The following is a 19,643-nucleotide window of genomic DNA, read 5'->3' on the forward strand; positions in this document are numbered from 1 at the left end:
GAGTTCGTCGCCACCAAGCCAGTATTGCAAGAAATGTTAAACAGTCTTCTTTAAGAAAAAAGATTAAAAAATATGAATAAAATGGCAACACGTATCTGTCAACATACTTTAACTGCAAAGGAATTAAATGCTCTAATCAAAAGGCATACAGTGGCTGGATAACAAAACAAGACCCTTACATATGCTGTCTACAAGAGATGCACTTCAGATCAAAATTAATACATAGACTGAAAGTAAAGGGATGAAAAAAGGCATTTCATGAAAATGGAAATGCAAAAAAAAAAAAAAACTGGAATAGCAATACTTACACCAGACAAAATAGACATTAAAAGAAAGTCTCTAACAAGAGACAAAGAAGGATTCAGCGATTTTACTTCTGGACATTTATCCGAAGAAATCCAGAACACTAAATCAAAAAGACATATGCATGCGTATGTTCTATGCAGCATTATTCACAATAGCCAAGATATGAAAGTACCTTAAGTGTCCATCAATAGATGAATGAATAAATGAAGTGGTGTACATATATGTAACAGAATATGACTCAACCATAAAAAAGAATGAAATCTCACTATCCATGACAACATGGATGGACCCAGAGCAGTGGTCCCCAACCTTTCTGGCACCAGGGACCGGTTTCATGGAAGACAATTTTTCCATGAACAGGGAGGCGGGGGATGGTTTGGGGATGATTCAAGTATATGACATTCAAGCTCACCTCCTGCTGTGTGGCCCAGTTCCTAACAGGCATGGACTGGTACCGGGCCACTGCCTGGAGGTTGGGGATCCCTGAAGACAGTACGGTGCTGAATGAAATAAGTCAGATAGAGGAAGACAAATGCCATGATGTCCCTTGTATGTGGAATCTAAAAAGCAAAATAAACAAACAAGCAGAACAGAAAGACTCAGATACAGAGAACATTTTGACAGTTGCCAGATGGAAGAGGGAGAGGTGAAAAAAGGTGAGAGGATTAAGGAGTCAAACTGGTAGTTACAGAATAGTCATGGGGATGTAAAGTACAGCACAGGGAATATAGTCAATAACGTCCTAATAACTATACATGGTGTCAAATGGGTACTAGTTCTACCAGGGTGATCACTTCTTAAGTTATACAAACACTGGGTTATCTGAAACTAATACAATATTGTACGCCTGCTATAATTGAAAAATTAAAAAATATTTAAGAAAAAAAAATGGGGAAGAGAAGCTTAAACTGGAACCTCTGCCCAAAGGAGGACGGCTTCTGAGAACATACACTACAAAGTCCTCTACTTCACCCTCCTGGAAGCCTCTTCCATAAGCTCATCAGACACAATGTCCTCTAGTATTCTTTTTTTGTGTCAAAGATACTTTAAAATTCACAAATGGAGGTATAATTTTGTAGATGTAATAACCTGTATTCTCTAATACAATGTTTAAATTTTCAATACAATTATTAACTATCTTGAGAAAAAGAAACTAGAACGTGGTTGCCAGAGGCTGGGGGGAGGAGAGAATACGGGGTGGCAGGGGTCGTTTAGTGGATATAAAATTTTATTTTTGCAAAATGAAAAGCTTTTTGGAGACAGGTTGCACAATAATATGAATATATTAACACTACTGAACTATAACTTAAAAATCATGAAAATGGTAAATTTTATGTTGTGTATTTTGTGACAATTTAAAAAAATTTTAACTGCCAGTTCAAGATGCTATGGTAGACATCTTTCATCTTCATCTGTCTGGAAACCCCTTATCCCATGCAGTTCTGTGAGAACTACAGATCCCAGTGTCCGCCTGACCCCTATCCCTGAACAAGCAAGGGGTGACCCAAGCAAGAATTCTCCAGGGAGACTGGATAAATAGAAGCCAGAAGAGCATCATCTTGGGGCTGCCAGTTCTCTCCTTCAAACCATTTGGAGAAAACCTCGCTGTGGCAAGAAATGAGACCAGTGAAACAGCCACAGAAACAAGTAGGACTCCTAATGAAGGGACCATGTTTGACACCAATGGAGACCATGGGGTCTTCCCCATGCCCATTAAGAAGCTCTACTTACATAAGCCAATAAATCCCAACACTATTTTTTCTTTGCCTTAAAAGTCACCAAAAAAGGACTATTATAGACATCCAAGCAATTCACTGGGCAAAATGTCCCTGAGAAAGAATCTTTTCTCTATAGCTACTTTTGGAATGTTATCTACAGTACCTTCACATACCTTCACTAAACAGTAGTAGCACACAATTCCATGATTCAGTGAATGTACTTTCATATTAACATAATATTTCTGGTTGGCAAATATGTCATTATGTTAGGCCAGAGATACTATTACATTTCCGAAGAAAAATACAATTTTTAAAAAGTTATTATCAAGCACTTCCCCGCTAGCTAAGCTGGTTAGAGAACCATCATGATACACCCAAGTTGGGGGATCAGTCCCTGGTCAGGGCACATTCAAGGGGCAACCAATGAATGTATAAATACGTGGAACAAATTGATGTTTCTCTCTCTCTCTCTCTCTCAAATCAATAATTAAAAAGATTTTAGAGTCATTATCAATCTAAAGCTACACTAGATTATATAGGAGAAATATACAATGCATAAAAGGTTTACATGGAAATACAGATTTAGAAATAAAAATGTTTCTAAATTACCTGAAGTACAGCTTAGAAGACAGTGCCTAAATATTACCCTAAAATGGAGGCTTTGGATGGAACATTCTAACACTGAAGTCAAAGAACAGGAGAAGAATATACAGATAAGATCTTTTATCTGTGTGTTATTTGAAGGAAAAACTTCACCCTTTCCCAGTTCTTCAACTCAGTGCTTAATTAACTATAGGTTCTCTTGGTCTGGTTTTCACTAATTGCTTACAAGCCTTAATTTTATTAAATGCAAATCTAACTGAAAAATGTTTGTGACTGCCTAGGTATAATGACTCTTGCATGAACCAGGAGGCTTCAAGAAAGCAGCAAACAAAAGGGAGAAGTAATTAATGTGCAGAGCATGGTGCTAAGCTCTGCAGACTTTTCTCACTTATGCTAAGAGGATATTTAAAAAGCCGTCATGCTAGGAATTAATGTCAAACCAGTTTCGTATCTAGAAATCTGGAACACTCACACCATAAAGCTGCACAGAGAGGCCTGAAGCAAAATCTTAAATGTGAACTGCACTCCCCAGGGAGTGCAGACAGGAGCTTGTTGTCACAAGTCTTTGCAAAGATAAACTAGCCTTGTTGATTTCACTGAAGCGGATCTGACTAAGAAAATAACTTGGGAATGTTGTCATATGAAACCTTTATAACCACTAATCAGAAAAAAAAAAGTCTTCTTCTGGAATTTCTTTTGAGCTTCTCATTTTTCGTGAAAGATTAGTAACCTGTATTTTAATCATAAGGAGGAAAAAAGAAGGCCTTATTTTACTTGAAAGGGTTTTCAAAGTTCACCGCAACACATCTGGTGAACACAAAGAGATAAAGCTTGTCTCTTCCACAGGATTATCTTCCAGCAATTCAAGGTGGCTTCCACCTCACACCTCCAGAGCAAATCTTGGCATCTGGCAGCCCAGAATATTTGTGGTGCTCTGGGGAAAAGCTAACCATTAGATGCTCTGTTCAGGCATCCCCCAGTCCCCAGGGCTGTGCATCTGCCAAGGAACCTACAGAACCCACTGTTCTAAAAAATCAACTGGGCGGATTTATCATGTTTCCATTAACGCAGAGTGTGTGCTTTTAAAATCATGGCATAGATAAGTACCCCAAATCTTAAAATGTGAGCAACTTTCAGACAGTACCATTTATGATCTCCTAAGGGAAAAAATCAGAAAAGTCCATAAAACTGGAGGCACAAAGATGTCTATAACAGGATTATTACAGTAGGAAAAACAAACAGTACCTATGTTCCACATTAGGAGGTGAGGTAAATAAACTTCCATTCATCTATACTATGGAAGGCTATGCACCGTAAAAAGTTAGGTCACCTTAACCAAAAATTGTTAGTTTGTGGGGGTAAAACAATGAGAAGTCGGTCACTTGATGAAAAAGCCAGATTACAAAACAGCATTATGTTCCATGATCTTCTTGAATTTTTTTTTTATTTTATAGGTCTATATAGGCATAAAACAAAGTCTGAAATAATAAAGACTAAATATTAGCAACAATGTTTAACTGAATGACAGGTCTTGACATTTTTATTTTAATCCTCAATTTTTCTAAAATTCAAATACATGACTTGCTTAATTTCTTTAAAATGCTTAATAAAAGTTTAAAAGAAAAATTCAAGAGCTATAGCAAATTGCAAATGATTGCCTAGGAAGAGCCGACATTAGGCTGACACACGGCTCCTCTGAAAGCAAATGCAGGAAGGACTGACTGGCAGTGTTCCGTATGGAACCGTAACTGCTTGCTGAACACAGACTGGATAAGCGGCTTACATGAAATTAATTAAAAAGTAAGTCTTTAGAGAAGCAAGTGCCTAGTGTCTATAGAAGCTACAGATCAGTGGACATCGCATAAAGCGTGTTATCTTTCTTGTATAAAATTGAAAGGTTGCAATCATTTTGAATTTGCAGCCTGTGGCTTTTTAAGGACTTAAGAAAAAGGTCAAAAGAATAGAGGGAAAAAAATACTTTTCTCTCCTTAGAGGCTCAACTCCGGGTTAGCAGACTGTCTGCTTTGAGGCACCCTCTTTCAGCCATACACACTGGGACTGAAATCCTTCCTCAGGCTTCATTCACCCTGTGACAACATGCTGAGAGCAGGCTCGGCTGCAGGAACAAGAAAACACAAGTAATTCTGACTCAGACACATGGCCAGGACCTTGACCTTAACCAGGCCTGAAGACTAAGCTGCTGGGAGGCTCTGTGGAACCAGGTGAACAGCAGCAGACAGGCCAGTGAGCAGCAGAGTGCAAGAGGGGGAGGCACTACATGCTGTGCTGGTCCCCAGACCAGTCAAGGTTAGTGCGGCCACGGTGGGAGAGTACAGGGTTTGGGGATAGCTCACAATCTCCTCACCTCTGAATCTCAGCTGCCTTAAGTCTCAAAAGAAAGTTATACAAGACAGCACCTTTTTATCTGTAATGAGCTCTCAAAATTTTATTTTTGTTCTTAGTATAACTGTTGTCTCTATTAAGGTCTACTTAAGCTAGGGGTGTTTTGTAAAGTGGCTTTTCTCCTGGTAAAAGAAAATGCAGACAATTGTAACTGAACAACAATAAAATAATGTAAAAATTGAAAAAAAATAAAATAAAATGCAAAAAAAAAAAGCAATGCTAGTCAAACAAACAGGCTTTCCACGAGACAAAGCCAGAGTTAGCTTCTTATAATTGGCATTCATGTGTTCAATAATATGTTACTGACCACCTGCTCAACAGAAGGCACAGGGCTGAACTAGGACAAGAAGTATGAGCAAGAGGGACTTGGTCCCTAACCTCTGGCACTCTCAGTGTGGCAAGGACCCAGGAGAGCAGCTTAATCTCTCTTTTCCCATGAGACACAGCCCTTCATAATGTCCAAGATAATGCCTGAACCCTGCATAATCCTAATTTCTCTCATATAATCTCTAAAATCTCCTACCCACAAATACATCTTACTTACCTCAGAGCCATTGGAACAAATGGGTGCTCAGTCTGCTAAATTCCACATGCTACCTTCTGCATCACTTGTTTACTCTATCACAAATCCAGCATGATGCTGTATTTAAAAACAACAACATTGAAGTGGTGACCCACAGAAGTCTTGGGCAAGTCACGTAACTGCTCTGAATCTCAGTTTTCGCTGTTGCCAAATTGGAAAAGGAAGTGTCCCTCGGCAACTTTGACTTCTTCCAACTCTGAAAATTACTGTAAGATTTTATGACCACTGTGTACTACAAATCCTCAAACAGCACTTACTAGACAATGTCTATAAACTTGAAACCAAATATGCTGAGGTTCACGGCAAACCTGTCTCCATGACCTGCTGGATACAGCTATCAGTTCTAACCTGAAAAAGGTAAACAAGACTCCGAGCCAAGAAGGAACTTGTTCGACTGCTTTCCTTGCCTCCCAATAATCAGAGCAATATTATCATAAGTGTCTGGCTCCCAAACACCTTTAAATGTGTCTCGCTTTGGCCCAGCATAAGCAGTATTGGATGGCAACATTCCTCTTTCAATGTTGCCTGACCCTTACTCCATTGATTTTGTTATTGAAATACATGAGGCCAACAGAAAAGTATAAAGAACCACTGATTTTTTAAAGAGTACTAAATATGTATCTTCATAGGGTTCCTACAATGTGCCAAACACAACGATAGTAGTTCGAGATACAAAGGTCAGCCACAGATGGGGCAGATGGCTAAGCAAGTAAGTGTAATAACATGTATCCATTCCAGAATGTGCCTGACTCAGGTACGGCACACACGCCTTTAAAGTAAATCAATGCAGGTAACACACTAAAACAAATGCATCAGTAGTCTAGTTTATAAACAGTTTTGCCTTTTTAAAACTTCATTTCCAGTTGGTTGTTGAAATGTGAAGCACATTTTCCCCCAACACATACTGCTGTAAGTTTGGTTATGTTTCCAAACCAACACACAGAAGACCGATCTAACACATACAGTCCCTGAAACATTATACATCTGCCCTGCTAAAAGAGCAGAAAACATTACTGCAGCCACAAAGAACCTCACCAGTGAGTGATCTTGTAATCTCGAAAGCTGAAGCTTAAGGGGAAGCAGAATGCAAGTTATTAAAGGGTGCAGATGGAGTGGTGAGGGGGTGCCTGAAAGCTTTCACGCAACTAATCTCAGGGATTTTGAGAGCAAGGGCCAGGTAGGCCTGGTTTCAATCAAATCCGGGTTCCCTTGCATTAAAGCTGGGTGCCTTTAAACATGTTATTCAACCATTCATAGTCTCATTTTACTGATCTGAATGTCTGGCACAAAACTAGCATTCAATAAACAACAAAGTATTTTATTTTCTTCATTGCTTGACACTATATGGTTTTCATCTTCCTTGGTATAAATGCATCCTTAACACACAGTTGGGTTTACCAGTCATTATTAGAAAATGTTCAGTTTCCACACTTAAAAAAAAAACAGATTTTTTAAAGTGGCTGGACAAAAATGTACAAGGAAGGTCATTAACAAGAATGTATTAGACTAGAGAAAAAGATATCCTGAATTAAAATGAAGTAACTAGGAAGGAACTGAAGAGAGAGGGAAAAGACAGGCATATGTTGTACACAGAGTTCTCCTGATGAGAGAAGATATGAGGGGGATTCCAGGGAATTTCCAGGTGACACACGGGCTGCCTACACAAGGAAGAAAGGAAGACCAGAGGGATAAGAAGTAATAAGACTGATAAACCCTTAAAAGGTGTTGGTGCACACAAACACACTCATTTAATCTTTACGACCCTACAAGGCAGGTGTTACTATTATCTTCATTTTACAAATGAGGAAACTGAGGCACAAAGATGTTGGATAACGTGCCCAGGATCACTCAGCTAGGAAACTAAGGCAGGATGAACCACAGACTCTGGTTCCAGGTTTAGGAGTCTGAACCACTATCTTATACTAATGCTTTTGGAGTAGTGGGAACCCAGCCATCTGTACAAGGGTGTTTCCTTCATCAGAAGTTCATTACTTGAGTAACATGTATCTATAAAGTTCCCACTCATAAGCATGTAAACATTACATAATTATCTACAGAATCTCTGGCATTGTTCAACAGTTGGGGGGTAGGTGTGGGGAACCAATACTTATTCAACGCTGTTGAGTCCCAGGCACTGTCTGAAGTTATTCTGTGTGTCGTACCTTCACAAAGCAACTTTGTGATGGGTACTAAAAATCCATTTTATAGTTGAGAAAAATTGAGGATCAATTATGAGCCCAAAGTCACAGAGCTAGTAAGTGGCGAAGGACAGCCTCAGACCCAGCTCTTCCTGGTTCCAAGTCCAGGCAGTTTGCCTTTCGTAACACATCTGGCACACTCATACCCAAACAGGTAAACGCGGGACATGTTATATAATAATCGGCAGCATAAAGTAACAGTAATTCAAGTCTGATTTACTATGCCAAAGATATGTCACACGAAAACACTAAACTCTCTTTAGGAAAGCTAAATGAACCCAACTGACCATTTTACTACCCACCCCATCAAAACGGCCTCCCTCCCCAAATCCTTTCAGATCCTCTTTATTATCTAGCTTCTAACAATACAAAATACAATACGGGCTCTCCAAGAGCCTAAAACTGCTTCGGGAGCATTAGCTTGGAAAACAGGATAGGAACAAACTCCATAGTTTCTCATTTAAAATGCCAGTATCAGCAAAATGAAAAAAGACAAGTGACAAGACAGTAGTTAGTTTTTGTTAGAATAGAAGGGTTTTCCAAATTTTACCTCAGTAAAGCTAGAAGGGATAAAAGAGTAAAAGCGGGTTTTCATTTTGTTTTAATGCCAGAGACCTTGAAATCTGAATTCCTTCTCTGCCATTTATTAGCTTTGTTTGCTCATCTAGAAAAGGATTCCATTAAGATGCATCTCTCTGGCTATTAAAAGATTAAATTAAGTATGAAATGCAAAGCACGTGTAACAGCTGACACAGTAAAAGCTTACTGATTTTGAGCCTCGTCCTCTTTCTCCCTCTCCTTTCCACTTGGGGAAGGTGTGCTACACACCACACAAACCTGGGAGACATGCCCACCCCGAGCACATGTTAACCAAAAGATCACGAGACCCTTACAAAGCACTTTTCTCACTTCCCACCAGACCTACACCATTATTCTCATACTGCCCCATGGCCTTTTCCCTGTTTCTTCCAAGATATTTACCTTTCACCTACCATCTTGCTGTCATCCTTAAGTTGGGTAAACCAAGGGGCTAGAATTTATTTATTCCCATTTCCGTAACCCTGAAAAAGTTGGAGCTGCCTATGTAAATACAGAAGACATACACGAGAGAATAACTCATTATGACGAGAGATCTGGTGGGAGACTGAGGCAGGGAGATTATTGTAAGAAAAACAGGTAGCAACCTAAAATAAGCTAGTAAGTTGGCCCTGAGCTTTCCAACAAGGAAACATTATGAATTACAGAACAATCTTTTATTTATTTTTTATAAAGTATAATATAAATTTCTGAAGAAAAGCAGCAATAAGTTTGCCTGAACTTATTTATCTAAGCCACTGACAGGACCGAGAATACCACCAAAGTCTCCCAAAATACTTGGTGATCTTTCACAACACTGTACTACTTTATATAAGAATCAAGGATTTAATCTGACCAAACTCCCTTCAGTAAAATGTTCCCACTTTGAACTTCTACAAATTGTACAAAGCTACACAGGATTTAGCATTTATTCAATACACAGCCATGTGCCCACTGTGAAAGGGGAGGGAATATTACACTAAATGAGACAAGGCCCTGTCCTCGAGGGCCTTGGGATTGCAGAGTGGAGGAAGGTCTACAAAAGCACTGAAGCACAGGCAGAACACAACGCCCCAGGAAAGAGGACCACACACCACCCAAGTACTACCTGTTTACAAACCGCTTCTGGGGGCAGAGGGAGGAGTCAGGGACATTTAAAGGGGCCTTGAAAGTTACAGAATTTTGACAGGTGGAGAGCATGAAGCAAAAGTAAATGCATTTAAAAATAAAGGAGAATATAGAAAAATACGAGAAATGTTTGAGGGTCAAATGCAAAACAGTAAATACGCAACCTATTCTGGCAGTGTAGAAGGAGAGAAAAGGAAGAATAAGCTGAAAAGCTGACATCTTATCACAGCAAGCTTGAACACCACCACAGGAGGAGGAGCTCGGACTGTTTTCTAAGCAATAAGGGCCTCCACAGTCTGGTGGTCAGGAATTTCTATGACCCGAGTCAGGCTACAGACTGTTCAATGTTTGTGTGGATGGCCGACTAAAGAGGCAAGGCTGGAAGCAGGGAGACTAGAATGTAGGTTACCGCAATCACCCAGGTAAAAGAAAGCCATGTCAGAGGCAGGCGAGGGTGAGAAGGCAAAGGTGTGACATACTGGGAGGGAGAACTGAGACGGCTGGGCTGGGTGTAGGGTGGGGAGCAAGGAAAGGGAGAGATCCAGACCGTCTAAGGCACCAGTCAGCAAACTTTGGCCGAGCGCCAAATCTGGCCTGCCATCTGTCTCATACAGCCAAGAACTTCTACAAATTTTTACCTTTTTAAACAGTTGGAGAAAAATATTTTGTGACAACTGGAAATTAAGACTTCAGTGTCCATAAAAAGTTTCACTGGAACACAGCCACGCTCACTGGTTTACATGCTGTCTGTGTTTGCTTTCGTTCTACAAAGACAGAATTGCATGCAGGGAACAGGGCAGCATGACCCTCGAAGCTGAAAACATTTATTTTTCCCTTTACAGAGAGAGTTTTCTCACCACTTGTTTAAGGTTTTTGGAGGGGTTTTTTTTTTAGCTTTTATTTTTATTTTAGAGAGAAAGGGAGCAAGGGAAGGAAGGAGGGGGAGAGGGAAGAGAGAGAAACGTCAATTTACTGTTCCACTTAATGATGCATTCGTACGTTGCTTCTTGTATGTGCCATAGACGCCCTCTTCTTACTGTTCCCCAGCTCTGCTGTATAGCAAACTAAGACACTTCTCCTGGCACACAGTATAATTGTACAGTAACAAAGAGCTGTGTAACTGTTGAATTATTGTGTTTTCCACTAGTAAAGAAGCTTCCTGAAGGTAGGAATAAACATAAAAACCTGAGAACATTTTCCCACCAGTTTGTGTATCACAAGTGGCCTAATTCCTAAATCTACATCAAGTGGGCTTACGATTCATGTTCCGGCCAGCGGGCTTGCTCTGACTGCCCCGGCCTACTGCTAACCCACCTGAGTGAACCGTCATTCTCAAAGACCCAAAAGACGGGGTTCTTTGGAGATACCACTATGTATCAAATGACGTCCCCAATTAGACAGCTGATACACAGTGATTAGCAGTCCTGCCTTAAGTTTTACAAAATGGCCTTAACTGAACAAAATTAGTCAGATTTTAAATTTAGGCATGACACACCTTAGTTTTTTAAGTCTGTGTTTTGTAAGTTAGCCTTAAAATGGGTTTGCAGGTATACTTGGCAAAAACCCAGTGTACCTCTTTATAATATGAATCACATCTGTCTGCTTGCCTGTGTGTTTAATAACAAGATTTTTCACCGCAAAAATACACATTGGGCAGATTGTCTTCTTCTGAGATATTTTTTGTCTTTTCTCTTACCATAACATAAAAGTTATTTTAAATTCTACTAATTGAAAAACTTACTATAAATTACAGCCTTGCTATATAGTCTAAGCAAATTAACGGTGCAAATAACTTTGAAGATATAATTGTGCTTTAATGGAGTAAACTCTTGTCAGTTCTAATACCCTTAAGCCCTTTGAAGCACCATTAAAAACAAGAGCTGCATTAACTACAAATTGTTCCTATCTATTTCTACTTTATACATGTGGATTTGGTCTGAATTGCCTAATGTAACTAAAGATAATAAACCTAAGGTTTTTTTAAATACCTACATGTCAGCCTGTTCACCACTGGAGGGTATGTTTATTGATCGTGGGGAAAGAGAAGGGGTGAGAGAGGAGTGAGAGGGGGAGGGTGAAGTGGGGGGAGCGGGAGAGAGACAGACATCGTCTGGTTGGCTCCTGTAGGGGCCTGGCAGGGTATGTGCCCTGACTGGGGATCAAACTTACAACTTTTTGTTGTAGATACAACACTCCAACCAGCCGAGTCACCTGGCCAGTGCAAGAGCCTACTTTTTGTACAATTTCATACTTTGGGTACATCATGCTTTAGGAAAGCACAATACATATATGAAAATAGAAACTGATAAATCAACATTTAGGGGAAAATGAATATATACTTAAGAGTTCCTTTAAGCTCTCATAATTTCTTTAGCAGCCAATGTGCCTTCACGGCACATTAGCTGATTTACAAGATTTTTAATTTCCACACCACTTTGAAGACAGCATCTTACAAACTGGCATGTCTGTGTCTCCCTGACAACAGCCCACCCCTTGCTAACAATCAGTGACAGCAACACAGTAATCTAATGCAAATCTAACTGTATTAATCTAATCGTAATAAATCTAAACCTACCAAATTGTATACTTCGGATGGCATCTGGAGTTAAATTAAAGGCATCTTTGTTTCTCATCTTTCCTTAAAAGTAGAGCAAAACCTAATTTATCTATGACTTTTGGTGCTGTCTACATAACAACTCCGCCAAACTTGAGGAATGGCCTTCATTAAGTGCCTAAACATTTTTATTTATACATTTCTAATAGAAATCGATATAGCAGAGAATGTATCAACTACTCTTTGTTTTGCATTTAGGGGGTTGCACTTCTCTGCAATCTTTAAAAAAAGTACTCTTAATATAAATTGAGTTGTCTTTTTTTTTTTTTGAAGATTTTTATTTGTTTATTTTTAGAGAGAAGGGAAGGGAGAAAGGGAGAGAAACATGGATCAGCCACCTCCCGTACGCACCCAACAGGGGACCTGGCCCACAACCCAGGCATGTGTGTCCCCCACCCCCCATTTTTTTTGACACACAGCATATTTACCAATACGAAGAGGGTAAAGAAAGCTAACAAAGTTTTAGCTCATACTATGTGCCTAGCACCATTCAGAAATCTTTAGGTATAGTCTTTCAATCCTCAAAACAATCTCAGAGCTAGTTACCGTCTTCATTCTAAGAAAACAAGTGTAACTCGCCCACGTTCTCACAGCTGGGATCAAACCTAGCAGTTTGGCTGGAGTCTCCAAAAATAAAGAGTACGAAAAACAGGATAAAAATACAATAAATCAGTCTCTCTTCTATCTAGAGGTATATGTTGACCTGATTTAGTCTCCCCCAGCTGGGCTCAAGTTACTATTGCCTTCTTTGCAAGCGACGGCTCCTCTCTCTAGGTTTCTCAGAGGCAGCCTCCTCTCCTAGATCACTCTTACATAACTTTCCCTGAAGAGTTAAAACACCTTTTGTGGAGCAAAGACTCCTGACTGGTTTTCTTTCTAAAGAAAACCTATTCTTTGAGCTTGTCCTATTGCAATCCTGACAGCAGCTTCTTACTCCACCCACCAGTTGCTCCGAACAGGGTTTAGCTCTCTTCAGGGGTCCCCGTGCTCGAAATTCCACCCACACTGTTATGGCTACATACAGCAGGCTAATTTCCATGTAAACTGTCTTACCCATCGGCCAGGAACTTAGTAGGTACCCAAAAGATGTTTATAGATATGAAGAATGAGTTAAGATGTTAAAAAAAAAAAAAAGGTTGGGGGTGGGCTACTTCTTACTTCTCAGCTTCTTCAGGCTTAAGGAGTGCCATAAAGGTTTCTAGAAAATGTTCTATAAACATAAAGTAAAATTTACTCTTGAATATGTACAATTTACAACTGAGAAACTCTGAATGAAGGGGCCCAAGGCTCTTCCAGTAGACTGTAACCTCTATGAGGGCAAGGATTTTTGCCTTTGTTCTCTCTGCTCACGCCCTGAGACTCATAGCAGAAGCTCAACACGTATTTACTGAATGACTAAATGAACAAAGTGCTGTGTGATATTACTGTTAAGTAAATTCAGTTACTACAGATCAAAAATATCCCAACAGAGACCAGCTCTGTCTTCTGGCTGGAGTAGACTCAAAGAAATTTTCATTTTTCTTCTCAAGCAGGTCCAGCCTTGGGACCAGGCAATTTATTCACAGAGCACCAAGGAAAACTTTGTGCCCACTGCCAGCTGTTAAGAATCACAGATCATAAACCTTAGAAGTAAATATGTCACAGAAATGAACTTAATACTTTATGCTTTCTTGCTGCCTAAAAAAGCTGGTGCACTTCACAGAGAAGAATACTCATAGGAAGTAATTTCCTGCCCCTGAAACCCAGTTATTTCAACATGGCAGCTGTTTAAAACCCCACATTACCATAGGGTTTTCGAGACAGGAAGCAATAGTGGCACACCTAGCTGAGTCCAGGGGAGAACAAGCAGCAGAGGAAACAACATGCTGAACGACAACAAGGGGTGGAGGTCAGCCGCCAAAGAATAGAAACAATGAGCCAATTCCTCTAATGTCTCTTACAGCTGAATTTACCTGTACATGACAATCATTAAAAAAGAGAAAACAAAGGACACAGAAACAAACAGCTGTTGCTCCCCTTTTGCTATCATTAACTTTCTTCTCATCTTATTGACTCAAAGAAATTGGTAAGAATTTGATTTGCTTAAATGGGAAAGGGAGTTGATCGTGATGCTGTTTCTCATCTACTTTCTGCTTTCCTATATTTTCTAATTTTTCTACAGTGAGTTCTCCCTCTTGTTATGAGAAAATAATCTTAAGTTTAAAGAAAGCATGGAGCTTTCTTTAAAAAATGTATGTTCTAATAAAAAACATTAAAAAATCCTTTACCCAAAAAGTTAACAAAGAATTCAACACCAGTATATCTAACAACTCATTTACATTTTTTTTAAATCATGTCGTCCTAATAGTTACAATTTGTGTGGCACTCAGTTTCCACGCATTATTTACCTGATTTCCCCCAACAACTCTGTGAGATGGCCAGAGTGAATATTTTAGTTCCATTTTACAGATAAGTAAAATAGCCTGAAGTGAAACAATCTGCCATGACAGAAGCGGGGTCTCTCTGTTCCCCACGTGGCATTTCAAAACAGGATTTCTCTGCCACAGCACTACGGACATTCTGAGCCAAATACTCCTTCTTGCAGGGGGCTGCTCCACCTATGACTGGATGTCTAGCAGCATCTTCTCCTTTACCCACGTTATATAATTAACACTGCCTCCTCCCACCCCCAAGATATAACAAAAAATGTCTCTAGAAACTACAAATATCACCTTGGACACAAAAATCCCACCCAGTTAAGGAACACTGGTCTGAAACTATCTGACATGTTCCTCTGGCATCTCTCTGACAAGGCTCCACAGACGACTGAGCCACAATAAATCAAACAGCGTCAGCTGCTGCTTGCTCAGCAAGATTGGTTAATTAACCAATTCCCCATCCACTTGAAGTAATTTTTTAAGTGTGGAAAGGAACAAGAAAATCTCCTTGTACAAGCATGCACATCTCAGACAATGAATCTAAAGGCATATTATCTCATTATAACATAATAAGGATATACATAATAAAGATATGTAAAATGAATGTGTGGGTTTAAGGGAAAAAACACTTATCAGAGGAATTATAAAACAGGTCGTGGACTTTGCTAATAAATCTTTTTAACACAATTACACTTTTCTGTTCCCTGTGTAAAAGCGAGTATACTCCTACACATGTTCTCAATACTTGCTTCAGCTGGGTTTCTATCCAAACGTGTTACTGAAAGCTCTTCAGGAGAAACTGAGTGATAACTTTAGAACCTTACTAGAATGGATAGTATGAACCACTAGTGTTTGTGAACACAGAGTCTAAACTGGCCAACCTCACAATCCTATTTAGACACGCAGTTTAAGTGTCTTCATGCCATTTAATCTGAGCCTCTATTCCTGCAAGAGCACTCCACCCTCAACTCATTTTCACCAGCTTTTTAGCACATGTCTGAACTGAAAAGATTTTGCAACCTAATTCCCCTTAACACCTTAAATCTGTACAAGGTACACTCTAAACGATCAGAGATAATTACAAGTATAGCATTAGCTAAACTGATATTAATACTACCCAAATTAGGACTAGAAATTGAAATGCAGTTATGTTTTGGGAAATGTCTAAATTCTATCTCTACATGTATAATAATGTATTCACCCTCTATCATCATTCCCCAATGGTAATAAGTAGTATATTGTGGACTGCAGAAACTATTTAAAGTGGCTCTATTTAATGTAGAGTGTCACACTACAATCCTAATATTAATATATTTTGCAGCTATTTATTGAAACTGAGAGTGAAATTAGTTGATATATGGAATTAATAAGAGGTTATGAGTATTCCTATTCACAATGTTCACAAATACTCAGGTATGATGTATTACATCTTTAAATGTGATCTAGATCTATACATAGGAAACATATTCTCAATATTACAAAGCATGTTGTACCCAAAGTGTCTAGCCTCCATTAACCTTCACCACAAAGTACAAAAGAACACACAGATCCTTCAGCGTATAATAAGTGAGGTCTTGGAAAGCATCAGAGTTACCAGAGGCAAAAGCGAGAACACAAAAGGGGGTTTTGGAAACAAAGAACAAAGGTTTAATCAATATAAAATGCTCGTTTTTAAATGTTTTTTCCACTTAGCCAATAATCAGACTCCATGGTCTCATCTGTTTCTGCATTGGACTTATCATGGTAAGTCTCCAAGGGCTTTCCTTCCCCATAAGGAGTAATGACAATTTTATACAGCTGTAAATGCCTGCCGCTAAGAGAAATACCCCGACTCTAAAAAGAAAATGTTAATAACATGTATCCAACCAGGAGCAGAAGACAACTCAGACACGTATTTAAGAGGGGCGGCAGGGAGGACCGGGTCCTCCTCTCCAGGGACACACTGGAATTCACAGAGAATATATACAGCCAACCAAACAAAAAATGTGCACAAACACCTGGCAATAATCACACCTTTTATCTAGTCTTCCCAGAGAGAGTCCTTGGTAAACACACACCCAAGGAACCCACAGCCCGGGAACCTTGGAGAGTGACTTGGGAGGGGAGTTTACTACTCCTGAGACGTTTCTGCTGCTAGACGATCGCGCAGTTGGGGTCGGCGGAGTTAGACAAGGGGCCAGAGACCAGCCCTACTTTCAGTTAATCAGTCCTTTCACAGTAGGACTCTCAATTCCCCAGGTGGCCCTCTCTCTCCCTCTCTGTTCCTCTTCCCCGGCCTCTAGCTGCGGGTGCGTCTTTCGCCCTTCTCGCTGGCTGCCAAGGGCCTGGGTCCCAACAGAACCTAAACGGGGAGGGGGCGTTTCCTGAGTCCACAGACACCTCCTACTCGCCACAAGCACGACCCCAGACCCCAGAAACTTTCCTTCCCTGACAGGGCAAAGGAGGAAAACCGCTAAGACCCCCAGCCTCCATCCTGAGGCCAGAAAACACCTCCTCCCGCCGCCCCACCCGCGGCAATTCTGCCCGAGAGCTGGCGGTCACATTCACCGTGCGACAACGAGGGACCTCAGACCTCAAGCCCGCGCCTGTATCTCGGGGTGGTATAAACAGGATGTCAGAGCGTTCCAGGCTTGTTTATGAAAACTTGATGTGCCTTCTGGGGGAGGGGGCAACGAGCCCGAACCTTTCCCCTCCCGACCTGGAGCCCCCGCCCCGCGACCTCCCAGCCGCCAGCACGCCTCGCTCGGCTGGAAATCCCCCGCGCGCACCCGCACGCCCCCGCCCGGCCCGCGCCCTCCCGCTCACTGCCGCGCTCGCGGGGAGGCCCGGAGTCCTCGACGCGCAAGCACCGGCAGCAGCGGCCGCGTCTCCCGACAGCGCCGGGTTCCGCGCCCCTCGCCCAGTCTGCCGCGGCCGCCGACGGCTTCTTCTCGTCCCCTCGGTGACACTCACCACTTCCGTGTGCGCTCCGGCCGGGGGGGCTCCGGGTCGCTGCACGAGTCCGATCCGACGGCCTGCTCGCAAAGCGGCCAGCCCCGCAGGGCCCCGGCGTGCGTGCGTGCGCCCGGGGCGGACGAAGGGGCGCTGGGTGGGCGACCAGGGTTGGAGCGCAGGGCCGGTTCTCTGCGGCTTCTGGGTACTCCGCGGCCGCCGCGGCCTGCGCTCGGCGACGCACCCCGCCTCCCACCCCACGGCCCGCTCCTCCCCCTCGTGACGTGCCGGGCGGCAGCCCCGGAAAGGCGGGGGCGGGGACCGCGGTTGAGGCAGCAGCAGGACCAAAGCGCCGGACCGAGAACGTCCAGCCTCCACACCCGCCCCCATCCGGCTCCGCTCACCCTCCTGCCTCTGACTCGCGGCTTTTTACCCGGTGTGTCTAGAAACACCCATCTAGAGGAGGAGAGGTCAGCCAGCGCGGAAAGGCCTATGGTCAGGATTTGACCGTAGTTGACTCCTCCCAAGTTTGGAGTGCCCTCCACGTCTTTGTGCACTTGGATGCATTTATCACAGTTCTCTGCCCCGTGCCCCGACCCCGAGTAAGAGGTGAGCTTGCGGAGTACTTGACTAACGGGAACTTAAGAATAAATTCTCCAACGTTGACAGGTTACCTTAGATCCAACCTATTCTGTATTTAAAGAGCCCTTTTAATTTAAAAAAATAATTATTTCTAATAGTTATAAGAACTAACACTTGCTGATAATGTGTCCAGCACTTTTCATATTTTTACTAAGAATCCCTCAAGGTAGGGATTATCCTCATTTTATCCACAAGGAAACAAAGACTTAAGTATCTTAAGGTCACACTATGGCCAAGATTCATTCTCTGTAGGCATTGTACAGCCAAATCCAGACAATTTTACTTCCTAAATATCTCTCCAGTCCATTCCCTTCTCCAAGTGTTTCAGCGACGTGATCAGAGCTGCCACCATCCCTCACCTGACAGACCACAAACGCCTCTTAAATTGTTACTTTGCATTCACTCCCGTCTCCAACTGATTCGCCACAGTGAGTTTTTAAATATTCAGATCTATTCCTCACTCCTGAGCTTAAAACAGTCCAATGCCTTCCCCCAGAAAACCCTCGGATGAAAATCCTCGGCCATGCACGATCAGCTTCTGCAGCCAAGATCACTGTTGAGGCTTCTCCACCTGCCCTGACTCCACTCACCCTGGGCTTGGGGGATTACTGCAACTTACACTGAGCAGAAAGTGCTGAGTGCGTTACTGGTGAGTGAAAAGAGGATTCAAATCTAGAGTCTTGAATTTTAGTTCGGGCTCCCACCATTAACCTCCTCTGTTACCCTAAACAATTTGCTATTTATGGTAGAAGTTGTGGGGCAGAACAAAGGCTCTCCAACATGGCTTCTGGAAGGGGATAGAAGAGCTAACAGAGAAGACAGGAGAATCAAGCAGAGGGCCATGGCTCAGCTGCCTACAATGTGAGTGTTTTGTGCATGTATTGCCTCACCTGTCACTCAGAGCTATTTGCATCATTTTCTTCACCTGTTCAATTGGAACACTTCCTTACAGGCATCATGCTGCAGATGAACTCAGATAATGCAGGCCTGGCATATGTGGTGAGCTTGGTAGATCACTGTTATTTTTTTATTGAGGTGGGCCTTAAAGAACAGGTGGAAATGACACAAATGGAGACAGAAACATCAACCACATTTCAGGTAAGGTGAAGGGTGAAGTAAATGCAAACTCAGAAAGGCGGCAATAACTCCTCTGTGCTCAAGAATGAATCTGAGTGCTCTGCAGGGCTCATGAAAAGGGAATAAGGAGAAAGGGCCTAGGTTGAGTTTAGATCCATTACCCTCTACAAGGCATTGCACTAGCTGCTGAGGATTCTGAGAAAAAAAGACCCAGTTCCTGGCCTCTTGATACTACAGTGATGGGGAGGGGGTGCAGATAAGCAACAATTAAGTGTGATTCACACTCTTCTAAAATGATCACAGTTTTTTTTAATTAATTAATTTATTTTTATTCAGTTACAATTGTCTGCATTTTCTCCCCTTCCCTCCACCTCACCCCAGCCAGTCCCACCTCCCTCCCCTTTTGACCCGCCTGCTACCCTTGAGCCGGGGCCAGGAGCCCTGGAA

The 19,643-nt window shown here is 41.8% G+C and overlaps 1 protein-coding gene and 1 long non-coding RNA gene across 4 annotated transcripts in view; one reads left to right on the plus strand and one right to left on the minus strand.

The window, feature by feature from the left end:
• JAK1 (Janus kinase 1) overlaps positions 1–17,714 on the minus strand; it is a 122,767-nt gene extending 105,053 nt beyond the window's left edge. For both annotated transcript variants that reach the window (XM_053921356.2, XM_053921358.2), the window contains exon 1: positions 17,499–17,714. The gene's annotated coding sequence lies outside the window, so the exon portion shown is untranslated. The remainder of the gene's footprint in view (positions 1–17,498) is intronic.
• A 148-nt stretch (positions 17,715–17,862) lies between these two features.
• On the plus strand, positions 17,863–19,602 carry LOC123480291 (uncharacterized). Of its 2 annotated transcripts, XR_006656212.3 has the most exons (4): positions 17,863–18,086; positions 18,616–18,768; positions 18,869–18,980; positions 19,072–19,602. It is a non-coding gene; the product is annotated as an uncharacterized lncRNA (long non-coding RNA). The 2 variants fall into 2 exon arrangements; XR_006656211.3 differs by having other exon boundaries at positions 18,869–19,602.
• Positions 19,603–19,643: the final 41 nt, after the last annotated feature.

The sequence above is a fragment of the Desmodus rotundus genome, chromosome 3 (genome assembly GCF_022682495.2).
Source record: "Desmodus rotundus isolate HL8 chromosome 3, HLdesRot8A.1, whole genome shotgun sequence".
Classification (NCBI taxonomy): Eukaryota; Metazoa; Chordata; class Mammalia; order Chiroptera; family Phyllostomidae; genus Desmodus; species Desmodus rotundus.